Source organism: Pseudorca crassidens, chromosome 4 (assembly GCF_039906515.1).
Source record: "Pseudorca crassidens isolate mPseCra1 chromosome 4, mPseCra1.hap1, whole genome shotgun sequence".
Taxonomy (NCBI): domain Eukaryota; kingdom Metazoa; phylum Chordata; class Mammalia; order Artiodactyla; family Delphinidae; genus Pseudorca; species Pseudorca crassidens.
Genome location: NC_090299.1, coordinates 95,535,902 through 95,556,468, shown reverse-complemented (window position 1 = coordinate 95,556,468; position 20,567 = coordinate 95,535,902).

The following is a 20,567-nucleotide window of genomic DNA, read 5'->3' as shown; positions in this document are numbered from 1 at the left end:
AATGACAGTGCCCCTGAGCTCCTTTCTTCAACTCGCTTTCTTGTGAGCTGGCTGCAACACCGCAGGATTGCTTCAGGCCCTAGTGTGGTTCCGGCATGGCACGCTGAGCCTTTGTTTAATTCCTCTTCCTGGTGGGAAATGAGAGTTAAATTTGCCCGTCCAGACACCTCCAGCTAGTCTCTCATTGGTTCTCCCTATTCCTGTTCATTTTCCGCAGAAATTGCAAACTGGGCCAAACAGGAGGTTAAAGGCACTGACTCTCCAAGTGGGGAGAGTGTTAGTAAAGCGTCTGGAATGTTGCACCCGAGTACCAGGGGACGAAAACTGAGACACATTTGAACACGTTTCCCGATCACATGGTGGATCATACTCTGGGTTCCACATGCATGTTTTAGCTGAAGGAAGAATCCCTTAAACCTGGAGAGTTGAGACCCCTGCAATGGGTACCATGCAATATGACTTCAAAGGGTCTGCATTTGCTCACCGAACCTCAACAATCCTATCACTGCTGCGTTTATGACATTGTACACACGCTTGATTCTCTTTCGGAGACATATAAATCCATAGGTTTTAAGATTCTTTCTAGTCAGGTATATTCTTACGCGTTTAATATGGGGTGTAGAGTCCACTTCGTTGAGCAAGGTGTAGCTCTTGTCTATTACATATTTGGCTTATGGAACGGTATCTGTGCTAATTTCAATCTCTGGTTTTATGCAGCACCCCAACTCACCTTTCGCCTTAAGCAAGCATAAGTTGGTTTTCTACATTTGAGACCCTGTTCTGTTTTGTAATTCAGTTCCTGTGTAGCCAAGTTTACATTCCTTGTAGTAGTGATATCTTATGATGTTTGTTTTTCTGTGTGACTTATTTCACTTAGAATCATCGTACCTGAATCCACTCATTATGCTGCTACGGGCCTGATGACATAGATTTCATTGCTGAGTGATATTGCATTGTACATAAGTACCACAATATCTTTATCCATTTTTCGCTTTCTGTGATATTGAACTTGGACCATAAATGAGGTTCTTGTAAACAGAGCTGTCCCTAACTTTGGGGTGGCTGAGTCTTTTTGATTTTAATTTCCCTAAGCTATAGGACCATAAGTGGAAGTGCCCTAGGCTCTGTTGCTTTGTTTTTTAGATGTTTCAGGAAACACCATACACTTCTCCAGAGTGGCTGTTGGCAATTTACATCCCACCCATCAGCATAACAAGGCTCCCAGTTCTCCATGGCCTGTCCTGCCTTTCTGGATTTTACACTTTTTTCAGATGGCCCTTTTGACCGGGGGGCAGTGAGACTTCATTGTAGTGCAGATTTCCTTTGCAAGATTGCTTGGTTGGCCAAAAAGGGCGTATGCGTTTTTTCCTGAATATATTAAGGAAAAAACGCATACGCCCTTTTTGGCCAAGTGCATCATTGTGGACGTTCTGCCTCTTTTCCTTTGCTTTACATGCAATTCCAGTCTACCTCCTGAAATCGGTTTCCTGCAATTCTGCCCAGCGTTCAAGTCCTCTTGGCAGCCTTACTTCAATATATTTTTGGACGATAGCTGTCATTTATAACTCTGCAGGTTTGTGAATGACAGTGCCCCTGAGCTCCTTTCTTCAACTCGCTTTCTTGTGAGCTGGCCGCAACACCTCAGGATTGCTTCAGGCCCTAGTGTGTTTCCGGCATGGCACGCTGAGCCTTTGGTTAATTCCTCTTCCTGGTGGGAAATGAGAGTTAACTTTGCCCGTCCAGACACCTCCAGCTAGTCTCTCATTGGTTCTCCCTATTCCTGTTCATTTTCCGCAGAAATTGCAAACTGGGCCAAACAAAAGGTTAAAGGCACTGACTCTCCAAGTGGGGAGAGTGTTAGTAAAGCGTCTGGAATGTTGCACCCGAGTACCGGGGGATGAAAACTGACACAATTAAACACGTTTCCCGATCACACGGTGGATCATACTCTGGGTTCCACATGCATGTTTTAGCTGAAGGAAGAATCCCTTAAACCTGGAGAGTTGAGACCCATGGAATGGGTACCATGCAATATGACTTCAAAGGGTCTGCATTTGCTCACCGAACCTCACCAATAATATCACTGCTGCGTTTATGCCGCTGTACACACGCTTGATTCTCTTTCGGAGACATATAAATCCATAGGTTTTAAGATTCTTTCTAGTCAGGTATATTCTTACGCGTTTAATATGGGGTGTAGAGTCCACTTCGTTGAGCAAGGAGTAGCTCTTGTCTATTAAATATTTGGCTTATGGAACGGTATCTGTGCTAATTTCAATCTCTGGTTTTATGCAGCACCCCAACTCACCTTTCGCCTTAAGCAAGCATAAGTTGGTTTTCTACATTTGAGACCCTGTTCTGTTTTGTAATTCAGTTCCTGTGTAGCCAAGTTTACATTCCTTGTAGTAGTGATATCTTATGATGTTTGTTTTTCTGTGTGACTTATTTCACTTAGAATCATCGTACCTGAATCCACTCATTATGCTGCTACTGGCCTGATGACATAGATTTCATTGCTGAGTGATATTGCATTGTACGTAAGTACCACAACTTCTTTATCCATTTTTCGCTTTCTGTGATATGAACTTGGACCATAAATGAGGTTCTTGTAAACAGAGCTGTCCCTAACTTTGGGGTGGCTGAGTCTTTTTGATTTTAATTTCCCTAAGCTATAGGACCATAAGTGGAAGTGCCCTAGGCTCTGTTGCTTTGTTTTGTAGATGTTTCAGGAAACACCATACACTTCTCCAGAGTGGCTGTTGGCAATTAACATCCCACCCATCAGCATAACAAGGCTCCCAGTTCTCCATGGCCTGTCCTGCCTTTCTGGATTTTACACTTTTTTCAGATGGCCCTTTTGACCGGGGGGCAGTGAGACTTCATTGTAGTGCAGATTTCCTTTGCAAGCTTGCTTGGTTGGCCAAAAAGGGCGTATGCGTTTTTTCCTGAATATATTCAGGAAAAAACGCATACGCCCTTTTTGGCCAAGTGCATCATTGTGGACGTTCTGCCTCTTTTCCTATGCTTTACATGCAATTCCAGTCTACCTCCTGAAATCGGTTTCCTGCAATTCTGCCCCGCTTTCAAGTCCTCTTGGCAGCCTTACTTCAATATATTTTTGGACGATAGCTATCATTTATAACTCTGCAGGTATGTGAATGACAGTGCCCCTGAGCTCCTTTCTTCAACTCGCTTTCTTGTGAGCTGGCCGCAACACCGCAGGATTGCTTCAGGCCATAGTTTGGTTCCGGCATGGCATGCTGAGCCTTTGTTTAACTCCTCTTCCTGGTGGGAAATGAGAGTTAAATTTGCCCGTCCAGACACCTCCAGCTAGTCTCTCATTGGTTCTCCCTATTCCTGTTCATTTTCCGCAGAAATTGCAAACTGGGCCAAACAGGAGGTTAAAGGCACTGACTCTCCAAGTGGGGAGAGTGTTAGTAAAGCGTCTGGAATGTTGCACCCGAGTACCAGGGGACGAAAACTGAGACACATTTGAACACGTTTCCCGAGCACATGGTGGATCATACTCTGGGTTCCACATGCATGTTTTAGCTGAAGGAAGAATCCCTTAAACCTGGAGAGTTGAGACCCCTGCAATGGGTACCATGCAATATGACTTCAAAGGGTCTGCATTTGCTCACCGAACCTCACCAATAATATCACTGCTGCGTTTATGCCGCTGTACACACGCTTGATTCTCTTTCTGAGACATATAAATCCATAGGTTTTAAGATTCTTACTAGTCAGGTATATTCTTAGGCGTTTAATATGGGGTGTAGAGTCCACTTCGTTGAGCAAGGAGTAGCTCTTGTCTATTACATATTTGGCTTATGGAATGGTATCTGTGCTAATTTCAATCTCTGGTTTTATGCAGCACCCCAACTCACCTTTCCCCTTAAGCAAGCATAAGTCGGTTTTCTACATTTGAGACCCTGTTCTGTTTTGTAATTCAGTTCCTGTGTAGCCAAGTTTACATTCCATGTGGTAGAGATATCTTATGATGTTTCTTTTTCTGTGTGACTTATTTCACTTAGAATCATCGTACCTGAATCCACTCATTATGCTGCTATGGGCCTGATGACATAGATTTCATTGCTGAGTGATATTGCATTGTACGTAAGTACCACAACTTCTTTATCCATTTTTCACTTTCTGTGATTTTGAACTTATACTGTAAACTAGGTTCTTGTAAACAGAGCCTTCCCAAACTTTGGGGTGGCTGTGTCTTTTTGATTTTAATTTCCCTAAGCTATAGGACCATAAGTGGAAGTGCCCTAGGCTCTGTTGCTTTGTTTTTTAGATGTTTCAGGAAACACCATACACTTCTCCAGAGTGGCTGTTGGCAATTTACATCCCACCCATCAGCATAACAAGGCTCCCAGTTCTCCATGGCCTGTCCTGCCTTTCTGGATTTTACACTTTTTTCAGATGGCCCTTTTGACCGGGGGGCAGTGAGACTTCATTGTAGTGCAGATTTCCTTTGCAAGCTTGCTTGGTTGGCCAAAAAGGGCGTATGCGTTTTTTCCTGAATATATTAAGGAAAAAACGCATACACCCTTTTTGGCCAAGTGCATCATTGTGGACGTTCTGCCTCTTTTCCTATGCTTTACATGCAATTCCAGTCTACCTCCTGAAATCGGTTTCCTGCAATTCTGCCCCGCTTTCAAGTCCTCTTGGCAGCCTTACTTCAATATATTTTTGGACGATAGCTATCATTTATAACTCTGCAGGTATGTGAATGACAGTGCCCCTGAGCTCCTTTCTTCAACTCGCTTTCTTGTGAGCTGGCCGCAACACCGCAGGATTGCTTCAGGCCCTAATGTGGTTCCGGCATGGCACGCTGAGCCTTTGTTTAATTCCTCTTCCTTGTGGGAAATGAGAGTTAAATTTGCCCGTCCAGACACCTCCAGCTAGTCTCTCATTGGTTCTCCCTATTCCTGTTCATTTTCTGCAGAAATTGCAAACTGGGCCAAACAGGAGGTTAAAGGCACTGACTCTCCAAGTGGGGAGAGTGTTAGTAAAGCGTCTGGAATGTTGCACCCGAGTACCAGGGGATGAAAACTGAGACACATTTGAACACGTTTCCCGATCACATGGTGGATCATACTCTGGGTTCCACATGCATGTTTTAGCTGAAGGAAGAATCCCTTAAACCTGGAGAGTTGAGACCCCTGCAATGGGTACCATGCAATATGACTTCAAAGGGTCTGCATTTGCTCACCGAACCTCACCAATCCTATCACTGCTGCATTTATGCCACTGTACACACGCTTGATTCTCTTTCTGAGACATATAAATCCATAGGTTTTAAGATTCTTACTAGTCAGGTATATTCTTAGGCGTTTAATATGGGGTGTAGAGTCCACTTCGTTGAGCAAGGAGTAGCTCTTGTCTATTACATATTTGGCTTATGGAACGGTATCTGTGCTAATTTCAATCTCTGGTTTTATGCAGCACCCCAACTCACCTTTCCCCTTAAGCAAGCATAAGTCGGTTTTCTACATTTGAGACCCTGTTCTGTTTTGTAATTCAGTTCCTGTGTAGCCAAGTTTACATTCCATGTGGTAGAGATATCTTATGATGTTTCTTTTTCTGTGTGACTTATTTCACTTAGAATCATCGTACCTGAATCCACTCATTATGCTGCTATGGGCCTGATGACATAGATTTCATTGCTGAGTGATATTGCATTGTACGTAAGTACCACAACTTCTTTATCCATTTTTCACTTTCTGTGATTTTGAACTTATACTGTAAACGAGGTTCTTGTAAACAGAGCCTTCCCAAACTTTGGGGTGGCTGTGTCTTTTTGATTTTAATTTCCCTAAGCTATAGGACCATAAGTGGAAGTGCCCTAGGCTCTGTTGCTTTGTTTTGTAGATGTTTCAGGAAACACCATACACTTTTCCAGAGTGACTGTTGGCAATTTACATCCCGCCCATCAGCATAACAAGGCTCCCAGTTCTCCATGGGCTGTCCTGCCTTTCTGGATTTTACACTTTTTTCAGATGGCCCTTTTGACCGGGGGGCAGTGAGACTTCATTGTAGTGCAGATTTCCTTTGCAAGCTTGCTTGGTTGGCCAAAAAGTGCGTATGCGTTTTTTCCTGAATATATTCAGGAAAAAACGCATACGCCCTTTATGGCCAAGTGCATCATTGTGGACGTTCTGCCTCTTTTCCTATGCTTTACATGCAATTCCAGTCTACCTCCTGAAATCGGTTTCCTGCAATTCTGCCCCGCTTTCAAGTCCTCTTGGCAGCCTTACTTCAATATATTTTTGGACGATAGCTGTCATTTATAACTCTGCAGGTATGTGAATGACAGTGCCCCTGAGCTCCTTTCTTCAACTCGCTTTCTTGTGAGCTGGCCGCAACACCGCAGCATTGCTTCAGGCCCTAGTGTGGTTCCGGCATGGCACGCTGAGCCTTTGGTTAATTCCTCTTCCTGGTGGGAAATGAGAGTTAAATTTGCCCGTCCAGACACCTCCAGCTAGTCTCTCATTGGTTCTCCCTATTCCTGTTCATTTTCCGCAGAAATTGCAAACTGGGCCAAACAGGAGGTTAAAGGCACTGACTCTCCAAGTGGGGAGAGTGTTAGTAAAGCGTCTGGAATGTTGCACCCGAGTACCAGGGGACGAAAACTGACACAATTGAACACGTTTCCCTATCACACGGTGGATCATACTCTGGGTTCCACATGCATGTTTTAGCTGAAGGAAGAATCCCTTAAACCTGGAGAGTTGAGACCCATGGAATGGGTACCATGCAATATGACTTCAAAGGGTCTGCATTTGTCCACCGAACCTCACCAATAATATCACTGCTGCGTTTATGCCGCTGTACACACGCTTGATTCTCTTTCGGAGACATATAAATCCATAGGTTTTAAGATTCTTACTAGTCAGGTATATTCTTAGGCGTTTAATATGGGGTGTAGAGTCCACTTCGTTGAGCAAGGAGTAGCTCTTGTCTATTACATATTTGGCTTATGGAATGGTATCTGTGCTAATTTCAATCTTTGGTTTTATGTAGCACCCCAACTCAACTTTCCTCTTAAGCAAGCATAAGTCGGTATTCTACATTTGAGACCCTGTTCTGTTTTGTAATTCAGTTCCTGTGTAGCCAAGTTTACATTCCATGTGGTAGAGATATCTTATGATGTTTCTTTTTCTGTGTGACTTATTTCACTTAGAATCATCGTACCTGAATCCACTCATTATGCTGCTACGGGCCTGATGACATAGATTTCATTGCTGAGTGATATTGCATTGTACGTAAGTACCACAACTTCTTGATCCATTTTTCGCTTTCTGTGATATTGAACTTGTACCGTAAACGAGGTTCTTGTAAACAGAGCTGTCCCGAACATTGGGGTGTTTGTGTCTTTTTGATTTTAATTTCCCTAAGCTATAGGACCATAAGTGGAAGTGCCCTAGGCTCTGTTGCTTTGTTTTTTAGATGTTTCAGGAAACACCATACACTTCTCCAGAGTGGCTGTTGGCAATTTACATCCCGCCCATCAGCATAACAAGGCTCCCAGTTCTCCATGGCCTGTCCTGCCTTTCTGGATTTTACACTTTTTTCAGATGGCACTTTTGACCGGGGGGCAGTGAGACTTCATTGTAGTGCAGATTTCCTTTGCAAGCTTGCTTGGTTGGCCAAAAAGGGCGTAGGCTTTTTTTCTTGAGGAAGAATCGCATATGCCCTTTTTGGTCAACTGCATCATTGTGGACGTTCTGCCTCTTTTCCTATGCTTTACATGCAATTCCAGTCTACCTCCTGAAATCGGTTTCCTGCAATTCTGCCCCGCTTTCAAGTCCTCTTGGCAGCCTTACTTCAATATATTTTTGGACGATAGCTGTCATTTATAACTCTGCAGTTTTGTGAATTACAGTGCCCCTGAGCTCCTTTCTTCAACTTGCTTTCTCGTGAGCTGGCCGCAACACCGCAGCATCGCTTCAGGCCCTAGTGTTGTTCCGGCATGGCACGCTGAGCCTTTGGTTAATTCCTCTTCCTGGTGGGAAATGAGAGTTAAATTTGCCCGTCCAGACACCTCCAGCTAGTCTCTCATTGGTTCTCCCTATTCCTGTTCATTTTCCGCAGAAATTGGAAACTGGGCCAAACAGGAGGTTAAAGGCACTGACTCTCCAAGTGGGGAGAGTGTTAGTAAAGCGTCTGGAATGTTGCATCCGAGTACCAGGGGACGAAAACTGAGACACCTTTGAACACGTTTCCCAATCACATGCTGTATCATACTCTGGGTTCCACATGCATGTTTTAGCTGAAGGAAGAATCCCTTAAACCTGGAGAGTTGAGACCCATGCAAAGGGTACCATGAAATATGACTTCAAAGGGTCTGCATTTGCTCACCGATCCTCACCAATCCTATCACTGCTGCGTTTATGCCGCTGTACACACTCTTGATTCTCTTTCGGAGACATATAAATCCATAGGTTTTAAGATTCTTACTAGTCAGGTATATTCGTAGGCTTTTAATATGGGGTCTTGAGTCCACTTCATTGAGCAAGGAGTAGCTCTTGTCTATTACATATTTGGCTTATGGAACGGTATCTGTGCTTATTTCAATCTCTGGTTTTATGCAGCACCCCAACTCACATTTCCCCTTAAGCAAGCATAAGTTGGTTTTCTATATTTGAGACCCCGTTCTGTTTTGTAATTCAGTTCCTGTGTAGCCAAGTTTACATTCCGTGTAGTAGTGATATCTTATGATGTTTCTTTTTCTGTGTGACTTATTTCACTTAGAATCATCGTACCTGAATCCACTCATTATGCTTCTACGGGCCTGATGACATAGATTTCATTGCTGAGTGATATTGCATTGTACGTAAGTACCACAACTTCTTTATCCATTTTTCGCTTTCTGCGATATTAAACTTGTACCGTAAACGAGGTTCTTGTAAACAGAGCTGTCCCAAACTTTGGGGTGGCTGTGTCTTTTTGATTTTAATTTCCCTAAGCTATAGGACCATAAGTGGAAGTGCCCTAGGCTCTGTTGCTTTGTTTTTTAGATGTTTCAGGAAACACCATACACTTCTCCAGAGTGGCTGTTGGCAATTTACATCCCGCCCATCAGCATAACAAGGCTCCCAGTTCTCCATGGCTTGTCCTGCCTTTCTGGATTTTACACTTTTTTCAGATGGCCCTTTTGACCGGGGGGCAGTGAGACTTCATTGTAGTGCAGATTTCCTTTGCAAGCTTGCTTGGTTGGCCAAAAAGTGCGTATGCGTTTTTTCCTGAATATATTCAGGAAAAAACGCATACGCCCTTTTTGGCCAAGTGCATCATTGTGGACGTTCTGCCTCTTTTCCTGTGGTTTACATGCAAATCCAGTCTACCTCCTGAAATCGGTTTCCTGCAATTCTGCCCCGCTTTCAAGTCCTCTTGGCAGCCTTACTTCAATATATTTTTGGACGATAGCTGTCATTTTTAACTCTGCAGGTTTGTGAATGACAGTGCCCCTGAGCTCCTTTCTTCAACTCGCTTTCTTGTGAGCTGGCCGCAACACCGCAGGATTGCTTCAGGCCCCAGTGTGGTTCCGGCATGGCACGCTGAGCCTTTGGTTAATTCCTCTTCCTGGTGGGAAATGAGAGTTAAATTTGCCCGTCCAGACACCTCCAGCTAGTTTCTTATTGGTTCTCCCTATTCCTGTTCATTTTCCGCAGAAATTGCAAACTGGGCCAAACAGGAGGTTAAAGGCACTGACTCTCCAAGTGGGGAGAGTGTTAGTAAAGCGTCTGGAATGTTGCACCCGAGTACCGGGGGACGAATACTGAGACACATTTGAACACGTTTCCCGATCACACGGTGGATCATACTCTGGGTTCCACATGCATGTTTTAGCTGAAGGAAGAATCCCTTAAACCTGGAGAGTTGAGACCCATGGAATGGGTACCATGCAATATGACTTCAAAGGGTCTGCATTTGCTCACCGATCCTCACCAATCCTATCACTGCTGCGTTTATGCCACTGTACACACGCTTGATTCTCTTTCGGAGACATATAAATCCATAGGTTTTAAGATTCTTACTAATCAGGTATATTTTTAGGCGTTTAATATGGGGTGTTGAGTCCACTTCGTTGAGCAAGGAGTAGCTCTTGTCTATTACATATTTGGCTTATGGAACGGTATCTGTGCTAATTTCAATCTCTGGTTTTATGCAGCACCCCAACTCACCTTTCCCCTTAAGCAAGCATAAGTTGGTTTTCTATATTTGAGACCCCGTTCTGTTTTGTAATTCAGTTCCTGTGTAGCCAAGTTTACATTCCGTGTAGTAGTGATATCTTATGATGTTTCTTTTTCTCTGTGACTTATTTCACTTAGAATCATCGTACCTGAATCCACTCATTATGCTGCTACGGGCCTGATGACATAGATTTCATTGCTGAGTGATATTGCATTGTACGTAAGTACCACAACTTCTTTATCCATTTTTCGCTTTCTGCGATATTGAACTTGTACCGTAAACGAGGTTCTTGTAAACAGAACCGTCCGAAACTTTGGGGTGGCTGTGTCTTTTTGATTTTAATTTCCCTAAGCTATAGGACCATAAGTGGAAGTGCCCTAGGCTCTGTTGCTTTGTTTTGTAGATGTTTCAGGAAACACCATACACTTCTCCAGAGTGGTTGTTGGCAATTTACATCCCGCCCATCAGCATAACAAGGCTCCCAGTTCTCCATGGCCTCTCCTGCCTTTCTGGATTTTACACTTTTTTCAGATGGCCCTTTTGACCGGGGGGCAGTGAGACTTCATTGTAGTGCAGATTTCCTTTGCAAGCTTGCTTGGTTGGCCAAAAAGGGCGTATGCGTTTTTTCCTGAATATATTCAGGAAAAAACGCATACGCCCTTTTTGGCCAAGTGCATCATTGTGGACGTTCTGCCTCTTTTCCTATGCTTAACATGCAATTCCAGTCTACCTCCTGAAATTGGTTTCCTGCAATTCTGCCCCGCTTTCAAGTCCTCTTGGCAGCCTTACTTCAATATATTTTTTGACGATAGCTGTCATTTATAACTCTGCAGGTTTTTGAATGACAGTGCCCCTGAGCTCCTTTCTTCAACTCGCTTTCTTGTGAGCTGGCCGCAACACCGCAGGATAGCTTCAGGCCCTAGTGTGGTTTCGGCATGGCCCGCTGAGGCTTTGGTTAATTCCTCTTCCTGGTGGGAAATGAGAGTTAAATTTGCCCGTTCAGACACCTCCAGCTAGTCTCTCATTGGTTCTCCCTATTCCTGTTCATTTTCCGCAGAAATTGCAAACTGGGCCAAACAGGAGGTTAAAGGCACTGACTCTCCAAGTGGGGAGAGTGTTAGTAAAGCGTCTGGAATGTTGCACCCGAGTAGCAGGACACGAAAACTGAGACACATTTGAACACGTTTCCTGATCACACGGTGGATCATACTCTGGGTTCCACATGCATGTGTTAGCTGAAGGAAGAATCCCTTAAACCTGGAGAGTTGAGACCCCTGCAATGGGTACCATGCAATATGACTTCAAATGGTCTGCATTTGCTCACCTATCCTCACCAATCCTATCACTGCTGCGTTTATGCCGCTGTACACATGCTTGATTCTCTTTCGGAGACATATAAATCCATAGGTTTTAAGATTCTTACTAGTCAGGTATATTCTTACGCGTTTAATATGGGGTGTTGCGTCCACTTCGTTGAGCAAGGAGTAGCTCTTGTCTATTACATATTTGGCTTATGGAACGGTATCTGTGCTAATTTCAATCTCTAGTTTTATGCAGCACCCCAACTCACATTTCCCCTTAAGCAAGCATAAGTTGTTTTTCTACATTTGAGACCCTGTTCTGTTTTGTAATTCAGTTCCTGTGTAGCCAAGTTTACATTCCGTGTAGTAGTGATATCTGATGATGTTTCTTTTTTTGTGTGACTTATTTCACTTAGAATCATCGTACCTGAATCCACTCATTATGCTGCTACGGGTCTGATGACATAGATTTCATTGCTGAGTGATATTGCATTGTACGTAAGTACCACAACTTCTTTATCCATTTTTTGCTTTCTGCGATATTAAACTTGTACCGTAAACGAGGTTCTTGTAAACAGAGCTGTCCCAAACTTTGGGGTGGCTGTGTCTTTTTGATTTTAATTTCCCTAAGCTATAGGACCATAAGTGGAAGTGCCCTAGGCTCTGTTGCTTTGTTTTTTAGATGTTTCAGGAAACATAATACACTTCTCCAGAGTGGCTGTTGGCAATTTACATCCCGCCCATCAGCATAACAAGGCTCCCAGTTCTCCATGGCCTGTCCTGCCTTTCTGGATTTTACACTTTTTTCAGATGGCCCTTTTGACCGGGGGGCAGTGAGACTTCATTGTAGTGCAGATTTCCTTTGCAAGCTTGCTTGGTTGGCCAAAAAGGGCGTATGCGTTTTTTCCTGAATATATTAAGGAAAAAACGCATACGCCCTTTTTGGCCAAGTGCATCATTGTGGACGTTCTGCCTCTTTTCCTATGCTTTACATGCAATTCCAGTCTACCTCCTGAAATCGGTTTCCTGCAATTCTGCCCCGCTTTCAAGTCCTCTTGGCAGCCTTACTTCAATATATTTTTGGACGATAGCTATCATTTATAACTCTGCAGGTATGTGAATGACAGTGCCCCTGAGCTCCTTTCTTCAACTCGCTTTCTTGTGAGCTGGCCGCAACACCGCAGGATTGCTTCAGGCCCTAATGTGGTTCCGGCATGGCACGCTGAGCCTTTGTTTAATTCCTCTTCCTTGTGGGAAATGAGAGTTAAATTTGCCCGTCCAGACACCTCCAGCTAGTCTCTCATTGGTTCTCCCTATTCCTGTTCATTTTCTGCAGAAATTGCAAACTGGGCCAAACAGGAGGTTAAAGGCACTGACTCTCCAAGTGGGGAGAGTGTTAGTAAAGCGTCTGGAATGTTGCACCCGAGTACCAGGGGATGAAAACTGAGACACATTTGAACACGTTTCCCGATCACATGGTGGATCATACTCTGGGTTCCACATGCATGTTTTAGCTGAAGGAAGAATCCCTTAAACCTGGAGAGTTGAGACCCCTGCAATGGGTACCATGCAATATGACTTCAAAGGGTCTGCATTTGCTCACCGAACCTCACCAATCCTATCACTGCTGCATTTATGCCACTGTACACACGCTTGATTCTCTTTCTGAGACATATAAATCCATAGGTTTTAAGATTCTTACTAGTCAGGTATATTCTTAGGCGTTTAATATGGGGTGTAGAGTCCACTTCGTTGAGCAAGGAGTAGCTCTTGTCTATTACATATTTGGCTTATGGAACGGTATCTGTGCTAATTTCAATCTCTGGTTTTATGCAGCACCCCAACTCACCTTTCCCCTTAAGCAAGCATAAGTCGGTTTTCTACATTTGAGACCCTGTTCTGTTTTGTAATTCAGTTCCTGTGTAGCCAAGTTTACATTCCATGTGGTAGAGATATCTTATGATGTTTCTTTTTCTGTGTGACTTATTTCACTTAGAATCATCGTACCTGAATCCACTCATTATGCTGCTATGGGCCTGATGACATAGATTTCATTGCTGAGTGATATTGCATTGTACGTAAGTACCACAACTTCTTTATCCATTTTTCACTTTCTGTGATTTTGAACTTATACTGTAAACGAGGTTCTTGTAAACAGAGCCGTCCCAAACTTTGGGGTGGCTGTGTCTTTTTGATTTTAATTTCCCTAAGCTATAGGACCATAAGTGGAAGTGCCCCAGGCTCTGTTGTTTTGTTTTGTAGATGTTTCAGGAAACACCATACACTTTTCCAGAGTGACTGTTGGCAATTTACATCCCGCCCATCAGCATAACAAGGCTCCCAGTTCTCCATGGGCTGTCCTGCCTTTCTGGATTTTACACTTTTTTCAGATGGCCCTTTTGACCGGGGGGCAGTGAGACTTCATTGTAGTGCAGATTTCCTTTGCAAGCTTGCTTGGTTGGCCAAAAAGTGCGTATGCGTTTTTTCCTGAATATATTCAGGAAAAAACGCATACGCCCTTTTTGGCCAAGTGCATCATTGTGGACGTTCTGCCTCTTTTCCTATGCTTTACATGCAATTCCAGTCTACCTCCTGAAATCGGTTTCCTGCAATTCTGCCCCGCTTTCAAGTCCTCTTGGCAGCCTTACTTCAATATATTTTTGGACGATAGCTGTCATTTATAACTCTGCAGGTATGTGAATGACAGTGCCCCTGAGCTCCTTTCTTCAACTCGCTTTCTTGTGAGCTGGCCGCAACACCGCAGCATTGCTTCAGGCCCTAGTGTGGTTCCGGAATGGCACGCTGAGCCTTTGTTTAATTCCTCTTCCTGGTGGGAAATGAGAGTTAAATTTGCCCGTCCAGACACCTCCAGCTAGTCTCTCATTGGTTCTCCCTATTCCTGTTCATTTTCCGCAGAAATTGCAAACTGGGCCAAACAGGAGGTTAAAGGCACTGACTCTCCAAGTGGGGAGAGTGTTAGTAAAGCGTCTGGAATGTTGCACCCGAGTACCAGGGGACGAAAACTGACACAATTGAACACGTTTCCCTATCACACGGTGGATCATACTCTGGGTTCCACATGCATGTTTTAGCTGAAGGAAGAATCCCTTAAACCTGGAGAGTTGAGACCCATGGAATGGGTACCATGCAATATGACTTCAAAGGGTCTGCATTTGTCCACCGAACCTCACCAATAATATCACTGCTGCGTTTATGCCGCTGTACACACGCTTGATTCTCTTTCGGAGACATATAAATCCATAGGTTTTAAGATTCTTACTAGTCAGGTATATTCTTAGGCGTTTAATATGGGGTGTAGAGTCCACTTCGTTGAGCAAGGAGTAGCTCTTGTCTATTACATATTTGGCTTATGGAATGGTATCTGTGCTAATTTCAATCTTTGGTTTTATGTAGCACCCCAACTCAACTTTCCTCTTAAGCAAGCATAAGTCGGTATTCTACATTTGAGACCCTGTTCTGTTTTGTAATTCAGTTCCTGTGTAGCCAAGTTTACATTCCATGTGGTAGAGATATCTTATGATGTTTCTTTTTCTGTGTGACTTATTTCACTTAGAATCATCGTACCTGAATCCACTCATTATGCTGCTACGGGCCTGATGACATAGATTTCATTGCTGAGTGATATTGCATTGTACGTAAGTACCACAACTTCTTGATCCATTTTTCGCTTTCTGTGATATTGAACTTGTACCGTAAACGAGGTTCTTGTAAACAGAGCTGTCCCAAACATTGGGGTGTTTGTGTCTTTTTGATTTTAATTTCCCTAAGCTATAGGACCATAAGTGGAAGTGCCCTAGGCTCTGTTGCTTTGTTTTTTAGATGTTTCAGGAAACACCATACACTTCTCCAGAGTGGCTGTTGGCAATTTACATCCCGCCCATCAGCATAACAAGGCTCCCAGTTCTCCATGGCCTGTCCTGCCTTTCTGGATTTTACACTTTTTTCAGATGGCACTTTTGACCGGGGGGCAGTGAGACTTCATTGTAGTGCAGATTTCCTTTGCAAGCTTGCTTGGTTGGCCAAAAAGGGCGTAGGCTTTTTTTCTTGAGGAAGAATCGCATATGCCCTTTTTCGTCAAGTGCATCATTGTGGACGTTCTGCCTCTTTTCCTATACTTTACATGCAATTCCAGTCTACCTCCTGAAATCGGTTTCCTGCAATTCTGCCCCGCTTTCAAGTCCTCTTGGCAGCCTTACTTCAATATATTTTTGGACGATAGCTGTCATTTATAACTCTGCAGTTTTGTGAATTACAGTGCCCCTGAGCTCCTTTCTTCAACTTGCTTTCTCGTGAGCTGGCCGCAACACCGCAGCATCGCTTCAGGCCCTAGTGTTGTTCCGGCATGGCACGCTGAGCCTTTGGTTAATTCCTCTTCCTGGTGGGAAATGAGAGTTAAATTTGCCCGTCCAGACACCTCCAGCTAGTCTCTCATTGGTTCTCCCTATTCCTGTTCATTTTCCGCAGAAATTGGAAACTGGGCCAAACAGGAGGTTAAAGGCACTGACTCTCCAAGTGGGGAGAGTGTTAGTAAAGCGTCTGGAATGTTGCATCCGAGTACCAGGGGACGAAAACTGAGACACCTTTGAACACGTTTCCCAATCACATGCTGTATCATACTCTGGGTTCCACATGCATGTTTTAGCTGAAGGAAGAATCCCTTAAACCTGGAGAGTTGAGACCCATGCAAAGGGTACCATGAAATATGACTTCAAAGGGTCTGCATTTGCTCACCGATCCTCACCAATCCTATCACTGCTGCGTTTATGCCGCTGTACACACTCTTGATTCTCTTTCGGAGACATATAAATCCATAGGTTTTAAGATTCTTACTAGTCAGGTATATTCGTAGGCTTTTAATATGGGGTGTTGAGTCCACTTCATTGAGCAAGGAGTAGCTCTGGTCTATTACATATTTGGCTTATGGAACGGTATCTGTGCTTATTTCAATCTCTGGTTTTATGCAGCACCCCAACTCACATTTCCCCTTAAGCAAGCATAAGTCGGTTTTCTACATTTGAGACCCTGTTCTGTTTTGTAATTCAGTTCCTGTGTAGCCAAGTTTACATTCCGTGTAGTAGTGATATCTTATGATGTTTCTTTTTCTGTGTGACTTATTTCACTTAGAATCATCGTACCTGAATCCACTCATTATGCTTCTACGGGCCTGATGACATAGATTTCATTGCTGAGTGATATTGCATTGTACGTAAGTACCACAACTTCTTTATCCATTTTTCGCTTTCTGCGATATTAAACTTGTACCGTAAACGAGGTTCTTGTAAACAGAGCTGTCCCAAACTTTGGGGTGGCTGTGTCTTTTTGATTTTAATTTCCCTAAGCTATAGGACCATAAGTGGAAGTGCCCTAGGCTCTGTTGCTTTGTTTTTTAGATGTTTCAGGAAACACCATACACTTCTCCAGAGTGGCTGTTGGCAATTTACATCCCGCCCATCAGCATAACAAGGCTCCCAGTTCTCCATGGCTTGTCCTGCCTTTCTGGATTTTACACTTTTTTCAGATGGCCCTTTTGACCGGGGGGCAGTGAGACTTCATTGTAGTGCAGATTTCCTTTGCAAGCTTGCTTGGTTGGCCAAAAAGTGCGTATGCGTTTTTTCCTGAATATATTCAGGAAAAAACGCATACGCCCTTTTTGGCCAAGTGCATCATTGTGGACGTTCTGCCTCTTTTCCTGTGGTTTACATGCAAATCCAGTCTACCTCCTGAAATCGGTTTCCTGCAATTCTGCCCCGCTTTCAAGTCCTCTTGGCAGCCTTACTTCAATATATTTTTGGACGATAGCTGTCATTTTTAACTCTGCAGGTTTGTGAATGACAGTGCCCCTGAGCTCCTTTCTTCAACTCGCTTTCTTGTGAGCTGGCCGCAACACCGCAGGATTGCTTCAGGCCCCAGTGTGGTTCCGGCATGGCACGCTGAGCCTTTGGTTAATTCCTCTTCCTGGTGGGAAATGAGAGTTAAATTTGCCCGTCCAGACACCTCCAGCTAGTTTCTTATTGGTTCTCCCTATTCCTGTTCATTTTCCGCAGAAATTGCAAACTGGGCCAAACAGGAGGTTAAAGGCACTGACTCTCCAAGTGGGGAGAGTGTTAGTAAAGCGTCTGGAATGTTGCACCCGAGTACCGGGGGACGAATACTGAGACACATTTGAACACGTTTCCCGATCACACGGTGGATCATACTCTGGGTTCCACATGCATGTTTTAGCTGAAGGAAGAATCCCTTAAACCTGGAGAGTTGAGACCCATGGAATGGGTACCATGCAATATGACTTCAAAGGGTCTGCATTTGCTCACCGATCCTCACCAATCCTATCACTGCTGCGTTTATGCCACTGTACACACGCTTGATTCTCTTTCGGAGACATATAAATCCATAGGTTTTAAGATTCTTACTAATCAGGTATATTTTTAGGCGTTTAATATGGGGTGTTGAGTCCACTTCGTTGAGCAAGGAGTAGCTCTTGTCTATTACATATTTGGCTTATGGAACGGTATCTGTGCTAATTTCAATCTCTGGTTTTATGCAGCACCCCAACTCACATTTCCCCTTAAGCAAGCATAAGTTGGTTTTCTATATTTGAGACCCCGTTCTGTTTTGTAATTCAGTTCCTGTGTAGCCAAGTTTACATTCCGTGTAGTAGTGATATCTTATGATGTTTCTTTTTCTCTGTGACTTATTTCACTTAGAATCATCGTACCTGAATCCACTCATTATGCTGCTACGGGCCTGATGACATAGATTTCATTGCTGAGTGATATTGCATTGTACGTAAGTACCACAACTTCTTTATCCATTTTTCGCTTTCTGCGATATTGAACTTGTACCGTAAACGAGGTTCTTGTAAACAGAACCGTCCCAAACTTTGGGGTGGCTGTGTCTTTTTGATTTTAATTTCCCTAAGCTATAGGACCATAAGTGGAAGTGCCCTAGGCTCTGTTGCTTTGTTTTTTAGATGTTTCAGGAAACACCATACACTTCTCCAGAGTGGTTGTTGGCAATTTACATCCCGCCCATCAGCATAACAAGGCTCCCAGTTCTCCATGGCCTCTCCTGCCTTTCTGGATTTTACACTTTTTTCAGATGGCCCTTTTGACCGGGGGGCAGTGAGACTTCATTGTAGTGCAGATTTCCTTTGCAAGCTTGCTTGGTTGGCCAAAAAGGGCGTATGCGTTTTTTCCTGAATATATTCAGGAAAAAACGCATACGCCCTTTTTGGCCAAGTGCATCATTGTGGACGTTCTGCCTCTTTTCCTATGCTTAACATGCAATTCCAGTCTACCTCCTGAAATTGGTTTCCTGCAATTCTGCCCCGCTTTCAAATCCTCTTGGCAGCCTTACTTCAATATATTTTTTGACGATAGCTGTCATTTATAACTCTGCAGGTTTTTGAATGACAGTGCCCCTGAGCTCCTTTCTTCAACTCGCTTTCTTGTGAGCTGGCCGCAACACCGCAGGATAGCTTCAGGCCCTAGTGTGGTTTCGGCATGGCCCGCTGAGGCTTTGGTTAATTCCTCTTCCTGGTGGGAAATGAGAGTTAAATTTGCCCGTTCAGACACCTCCAGCTAGTCTCTCATTGGTTCTCCCTATTCCTGTTCATTTTCCGCAGAAATTGCAAACTGGGCCAAACAGGAGGTTAAAGGCACTGACTCTCCAAGTGGGGAGAGTGTTAGTAAAGCGTCTGGAATGTTGCACCCGAGTAGCAGGACACGAAAACTGAGACACATTTGAACACGTTTCCTGATCACACGGTGGATCATACTCTGGGTTCCACATGCATGTGTTAGCTGAAGGAAGAATCCCTTAAACCTGGAGAGTTGAGACCCCTGCAATGGGTACCATGCAATATGACTTCAAATGGTCTGCATTTGCTCACCTATCCTCACCAATCCTATCACTGCTGCGTTTATGCCGCTGTACACATGCTTGATTCTCTTTCAGAGACATATAAATCCATAGGTTTTAAGATTCTTACTAGTCAGGTATATTCTTACGCGTTTAATATGGGGTGTTGCGTCCACTTCGTTGAGCAAGGAGTAGCTCTTGTCTATTACATATTTGGCTTATGGAACGGTATCTGTGCTAATTTCAATCTCTAGTTTTATGCAGCACCCCAACTCACATTTCCCCTTAAGCAAGCATAAGTTGTTTTTCTACATTTGAGACCCTGTTCTGTTTTGTAATTCAGTTCCTGTGTAGCCAAGTTTACATTCCGTGTAGTAGTGATATCTGATGATGTTTCTTTTTTTGTGTGACTTATTTCACTTAGAATCATCGTACCTGAATCCACTCATTATGCTGCTACGGGTCTGATGACATAGATTTCATTGCTGAGTGATATTGCATTGTACGTAAGTACCACAACTTCTTTATCCATTTTTTGCTTTCTGCGATATTAAACTTGTACCGTAAACGAGGTTCTTGTAAACAGAGCTGTCCCAAACTTTGGGGTGGCTGTGTCTTTTTGATTTTAATTTCCCTAAGCTATAGGACCATAAGTGGAAGTGCCCTAGGCTCTGTTGCTTTGTTTTTTAGATGTTTCAGGAAACATAATACACTTCTCCATAGTGGCTGTTGGCAATTTACATCTCGCCCATCAGCATAACAAGGCTCCCAGTTCTCCATGGCTTGTCCTGCCTTTCTGGATTTTACACTTTTTTCAGATGGCCCTTTTGAACGGGGGGCAGTGAGACTTCATTGTAGTGCAGATTTCCTTTGCAAACTTGCTTGGTTGGCCAAAAAGTGCGTATGCGTTTTTTCCTCAATATATTCAGGAAAAAACGCATACGCCCTTTTTGGCCAAGTGCATCATTGTGGACGTTCTGCCTCTTTTCCTGTGGTTTACATGCAAATCCAGTCTACCTCCTGAAATCGGTTTCCTGCAATTCTGCCCCACTTTCAAGTCCTCTTGGCAGCCTTACTTCAATATATTTTTGGACGATAGCTGTCATTTTTAACTCTGCAGGTTTGTGAATGACAGTGCCCGTGAACTCCTTTCTTCAACTCGCTTTCTTGTGAGCTGGC